The following is a 6,000-nucleotide window of genomic DNA, read 5'->3' as shown; positions in this document are numbered from 1 at the left end:
CACGCGCGCACAGGCAGACGAAACAAACAATGCTTGGTCCACGAATGAATAAATTAACGACACCCATGCCCCCACCCATTGCTCTGCAACCTGCAGAAAGAAACCTGGAACGGGGTTTCCTAAACGAGAGATTTTGTTTTGTCTTTCAAACTGCAAACATTCTTCTCTGGTGACGGCAGAAGAGATGCTGTCCGTTCTGATGGCAATAAAGATTGACGGTGGCTTTGCCCGTGACAACGCCCCCAGTATCGCGCCGCGCCAGGTTCCCTAAGAACCGCGAGGGGGAAGCGCAGATCCAGGGGAAAGGAACAGCAGAGGCAAAGGCAGCTTAGGAGGGATGAGAAATGGGCACTCAGGGAGGAAAAAAATAATGAATGAGTTACATAGGGTTTTAATAGTGAAACTTCGGGAGAGAAAGGGGTGGGATCTCTCTCCAGGTAACTACCTTCAAATAAAAAAAAAAAAAAATAGACGAATGCATAAGGAAGTGGCAAGCAACAACTTTGAGGTGAGCAGCAAGTTGTTCACCTCCTCTTGGGCGTTGTATCAGCACGCCCAGGGCTGCCCCAGAACACGCGCTCCCCATCGGAGGAGGCGGCGGCGGCGGGGGGCAGCGGTAGCAGCAGCGGCAGCGGCAGCGGCAGCAGCAGCAGCAACAGCAGCAGTAATAGCGGCAGCGGCGGCACAGGCGGCGGCAGCTGCGCGCCTCCGGCCCAACCCCGCTCCGCTCCCCCTCTCCCCGGCGCCCTGCCTGTCTTGCGTGTGCGTGTGCGTGTGCTCAGCCTCAGCGTGAGGGGCACCTGCTCGTCTGGGCTCACAGCGGAGGCAGCCTCGCCGGGAGCTGCCGCTGCCGCCGCCACTGGTGCTGCCGCTCTCAGGCGCCGGGCTCCCAGTCGCCGCCGCCGCCGCCTCGCCGCCGGAGTTGGGCTCCGTGGGGCTTCCCCCCTCGCAGCCTCGGTCCTTCCCGGCTGCCTGCAAGTCAGCCCTGCTCCGAGTCACGTGTCAGTGCCTGAGGCAGAGACTGAGAGAAAAAAACGCGCTTCATTCCTTCTTCCACCGCCATACTGTATTTTATACTAAATCTCATTTTTATTCCAACATTTTACTCCCGCTCGGTGAGTACCTTCTCAGTGGCATTCTTGTCCTATTCTTTTTTTTTTTTGTCCTTTTTTTTTGTTTTTTGTTTTTTTGTTTTTGTTTTTCTTCTTCTTCTTTTTTTTCCACTTCTTTGATTATTGTTTATATTTGGGAAAGCTGGAGGAGCATGGTTTTGAGCCTTTTCCTGAATCCAAGTTTTTCTAGCATGCGATGGTTCTGTAGACAAGGCGCTGTGTCTGGGAGTCCGTGGCGATCGTGCCCGCCGGGAGCGACTCCCAAGTCCAGCAAAATATGCAACTGGTTTTATGGAAAAAGCGATGTGAAGTATGGTGCCTATTTTTTTTTCCTTTGTAAAAATAAAAAGCATGTTTCTAACTCTTTTTTTTGCATACTCTTTTTCTAATAAGATTTTTGTATAGGTGGGATTTTACGGCAGTGTTTACAAGTTTGTGGCTTTGCAATACTGGTACAAACCACTGAGCAAAGGCATTAATTTTCTATTTTTTGTGCCGTTTTTGGAAGCCGGTGAGAACAAATTCGTTTTTTCCCTCCTGTTTTTGACACCCATTGATAACATGAAACTTTTCTTGCAGCTGGTTACTGGGATAATTTTTAAGCAAAATACTTTTTTCCTCCTTTATATTAACTATGACTTTTGCACATTTGAATTTTTTAAAAACCGAGATAATTTTATGATAGATATCCTGATATCTATATATTATCCCTTCTTCCTTCCCCTTCCCTCCCCGTAAATCAATTTTCAAATGATGGCAGTGGAAGGTTTTTCTGGAAAAAAAAAAATGAAGTGCGGTTTGGTTTCCTTGTCAACGGAGGATGAAGTGAACAGCTGAGCAGCTCGCAGAGAGCAGGTACTTGGTCCCCTTGGAGGCGTTTCCCGGGTTTGCAATGGCAACACTGGTCCTGGCAAAGGAAGCTGTGTGTGTGTGTGTGTGTGTGTGTGCGCGCGTGTGTATGTGTGTGTACGCGCGCGCGCGCGTCTTGGGCAGTGTCCGAGCCCGCGGTGGGGAAAGCCGTGCCGGGAACTAGGGAAAGCCAAAGTCCGTTCCCTGCCTCGGGATCGTTTTTGGATGTGCACAAAATACAGTCCCTCCCCCGGCTGCGCCCAGGTCATCTCCGCCGCGGGCGGTGTCTGCGCCGCCGCCGGCGCCGGCTGGGGACGCGGGCCCTGTAAGTTCTCCGAGGGCCACTTGCAGAGCAGGAGGGGCGAGGGCCGAGGACGCGGCGCGGGCCGGCTGGGGCGGCCCCTCGGAGCGCGCGGGAGACGTGGGGAGAAGCGGCAGGGGCAGCATCTTCCGAAGGGGGCTGGCTCCTGGCCACGCGGGCCGGGAGCTCGAGACATTTCCAGATCCCTGAGGATGGCCCCAGCCCCAGAAAGCTCAACTCCTACTCCTCTTTGGCTTGAGTAAACAACGCAGTAGGTCTTTCCCAGCCCGTTTTGTCTGTTCCGAAGGGTTTTGCTTTCTTAGTGGTGTTGTCTTTGGATCTTTTCTTATCTGGTTGTGTTGCTTTGGTTTTAAGTGCTCTCTGGCGTCTTCCAGGGGATGGGGAAATAGTTACTTTCAGTGATGGTCAGTTGGGTTTAATGTTGAGGACGGGACTGTTAGTTTGAATAATTAGACTACACCCCTAAGGTACAAAATAGCCTTTTACTTAAGTTTTAAAGGGACAGTGTTTTTCCTATTTTTAACCACCTGATAGTGGTTCCAAAGGTTTTCCCCTGAGAACTGGGCACAGGGCAAAGGGTAGGGGTTGGTGATGGTGTGATTTCGGTGTATTGGTAGCATTACAGTACTCAGTGTTGAAGGTATTCTGTGGAGTTTAAGATATTTTATGATTGTTCTGTTACTTATTTCTAGTATCATCTAGCACTGCTTTTTGGAGATGTACCAGTTGGTAATAAAAAACCTTTTCTGCACTTAAGCACAGTGACAGAATCTGCTGGAAAACTTGCTGTCCACACAAATTTCTTGTCATACTTTAAATCTTAAAATCTGGAAAGTAACTATTATTTAAATGATTTGACTTTTAAGCTTTGATGTTCTTTTTCCCCCCTTAAATGAAAAATTCAGCCTTAAATTTGTTATGTGCATATAATTTGAATTCTGTTAAAGTAAATCTAAAGTAAATGAAATAACTCTTTACTTCTATGACTAAGTTTTCTTCTAGGTTATCTATAGACAAAACTAATTCCACAGTACAAAAGGGCCCATAAAAATGGGTTAATTACATACACTTTTGTGGCTTTTAAAGCAAATATTTTGAAGTCTGTAATCTCAGTTGGTGGAATGAAAGTTTTAGGATTATATTTATTTACTCTCTGTGGTGAAAAAGTTATGAGTACAAATGATCATTTATCTGTAGAAGAATAACATTTATTGCAATGTCTAGAAAGCTTTTTTTAAAAAATTCACAGTGCTGTCTTTATTGGTCTTTGGAAGTTGCAGTGTGAGTTATTTTTATACTCAGGGTAGCTTTTCCTGTTAAGAAAGTCCTGTTGCATTTATATAAGCAAGATAGCTCATACCTTGTCTCTGGACTATCAGACTTGATATCATGAAGGGTATAGTTCTAAGATGTGACACAAATATTATGTTACTAAGCTTTACATTTTGGCGTGTGTGTGTGTGTGTGTGTGTGTGTGTGGCGAGTACATTACTAAAATATAGTCTTCCATATGGTTTAAATAGCAAACAAAACATTTAAAAAGCCACTTCAACATTCTGTGTTATTTTATCGCTGTTATAATGTATATGAATAGAAGTGCTCGTTTATTTAAAAATGCAAGCTAATGCACGTGTACAATATTTCTTAGGTTGTATGTACTGTAAACCATTAAGTTATTTTGAATGAGAGAAACGGTGAGTGAAAAAGAAAAAAACTTGCATAATCAAACCAGAATTTTCATTGCTGCCCTAAGGTGGGGGCTATTGGGTCAAAAGATGGGGGCAGAGCTTGTACTGTACTGTATGTAGGATGTTTACAAATGAGATTGACACTATAATGGGGCAGAAGAAGATGGCCACAGGATTTTAATGTGGAACAACTACGTAGTTGTGCTTTGCATTCTGTAACTAAGGATCATATTAAGAACCTTTAAATCATGTTAGGTTTTCATTTATTTAATAAACATAGTTCATTAAATTTCATATTTATGTTAAATTCTATGACATGAAAATTTTTGAAATCTCCTCTTTCATGAATCATACTGAGAAGTGTACAACTCTTTAAACTGATCACCTATTCTATGTGTGTTTTGGTTTAAAATCTTTGAATGTAGTATCCTAGAGTTAGCACCGCCTACTGGCTTCTCATGGAAAAATAATATTGTTCTTCCATTTAGTAAGCAATCCATCCGGATTCTGATCAACTTAATCATCCAGATTATTTTCCACTGCTTTCTGAGAGGAAAAAAAAATATTTTCCAAGGAGAAAGGGCTTGGGAAGTAAAGATGATGGGTGAGGGTAGGAAGACACATAAATTAAATTGGTTATTGGACCATTAGCTGACCTCGAGTATTTTATTATTTGTATCTTGGCAAAGAAATCATCACAAAGGTAAAATAGCCTGTTACATTTCCTAGAACTTTTCTGTGGGATGCCAGAATTTGGACATTCTTGAAAAATCCTGGATTGTTGAATTAATTTTACAGTTTCTGTTCCAGTCTTGAACATTGTAAAGAGACCCCCCTTTGGAGTGTTGTCTTGAGTGTGTGGTTTGTCCAAAAATTGTTGAATACAATTTTCATAATTAAAAATAAACATTTATTTTTTTCCTTTTATAGTTATCCTTACATGATTAAAGGCAAGCAAGGAGCACACTGATTTTTTTTTTTTTTTTTTTTTTAGTATTCATGAAGCAGCCACACCGTAGTGATCTTATGTAGATGGGGGGAAAGTTTCAAACATATTTATAAAGCCACTCTTTATATTCTTAACCACAAAAGTTATACTGCCTTTAAAAAGAAGATAGCCAGTTCATTTTCTCTAATTATTATGAAAGGCTGTTGGTTAGAAGAGCTAATGTATTTATGCAAACAAATGATGCCTTTAGACTAAAAAATAATGAACTAGAAAAGTAATGCACATACATATGCCAAAAATATTGTATTTTCTTAGTTAAAAGAATCATGTGCTATGTGAATAACTGTTTCTTAGGTAAAGTAGTCATTTTTTAATTGAGCTTACATGGTATGAAGTGTGTGAAAAAGCTCCAATGTTTGTTACATTCTTGAAAGCATTCCTCTTGAGTAAGAGTATGGTCTGGATTTCTTTACTGTTTGCTGGTATTGTAAGCAATTATACAGTGCAGCGAATCACATAAAACTCTACACTGGAAGTAGAAGAGAAGCAGATATTTAGAATTGTTTGCATGATGAGAAGGAAATTGAAGAAAACATGTTATTTCAATTTAATTTATATATTCTGTCTGACTTTTGAAAACTCTTATTTTTAAATGATAAGCTGTGATTTTAAGATCCAGTTATTTCTTCACTTCTTTTATCACATTGCCATTAAGAGAATTCCATTTTGTGCATAAAAACTGCAATCGTGATGAATTTTATTCCTGAAACTTGTTTATGGAGCTCTGGAATGTAATTAAAAACTAATTTAAAAAATTCTTCACTGCTCTGAAGTTATTGTTATTGTTTTCTTATTCTTTCATATTATTATTATTTGCTACTTCTAGTGACCTGCAAATGTGCCTTTAAAATCCCATTTTTGGGATGCTTGGGTGGCTCAGTCAGCTAAGCGTCTGACTCTTGATTTCAGGTCAGGTCATGATCTCATGGTTCATGGGTTTGAGCCCTGCCTCTGGTCTTGCTGACAGTGTAGAGCTTGCTTGGGATTCTCTCTCTCTCCCTTTCCCTCTCTCTGCCCCTC

General features: G+C 41.9%; 1 protein-coding gene across 7 annotated transcripts in view; it reads left to right on the top strand.

Annotated features, from left to right (window-relative positions):
- The first annotated feature begins 292 nt into the window (after positions 1-292).
- Positions 293-6,000, top strand: part of RALYL (RALY RNA binding protein like) — a 722,510-nt gene continuing 716,802 nt past the window's right edge. The window contains exons 1-2 of one of the 7 annotated variants that reach the window (XM_045454718.1): positions 1,005-1,115; positions 1,879-1,967. The gene's annotated coding sequence lies outside the window, so the exon portion shown is untranslated. Of the gene's footprint in view, positions 509-811; positions 1,116-1,189; positions 1,968-2,114; positions 2,287-2,341; positions 2,534-6,000 lie in introns of those variants that run through there. The other 6 variants (XM_045454722.1, XM_045454725.1, XM_045454724.1 and 3 more) reach the window with 6 other exon arrangements.

This window comes from Leopardus geoffroyi, chromosome C3 (genome assembly GCF_018350155.1).
Source record: "Leopardus geoffroyi isolate Oge1 chromosome C3, O.geoffroyi_Oge1_pat1.0, whole genome shotgun sequence".
NCBI classification, from domain to species: Eukaryota; Metazoa; Chordata; class Mammalia; order Carnivora; family Felidae; genus Leopardus; species Leopardus geoffroyi.
The sequence above is the reverse complement of the archived record's forward strand: the minus strand, read 5'-3'. Positions and strand labels throughout refer to the sequence as shown.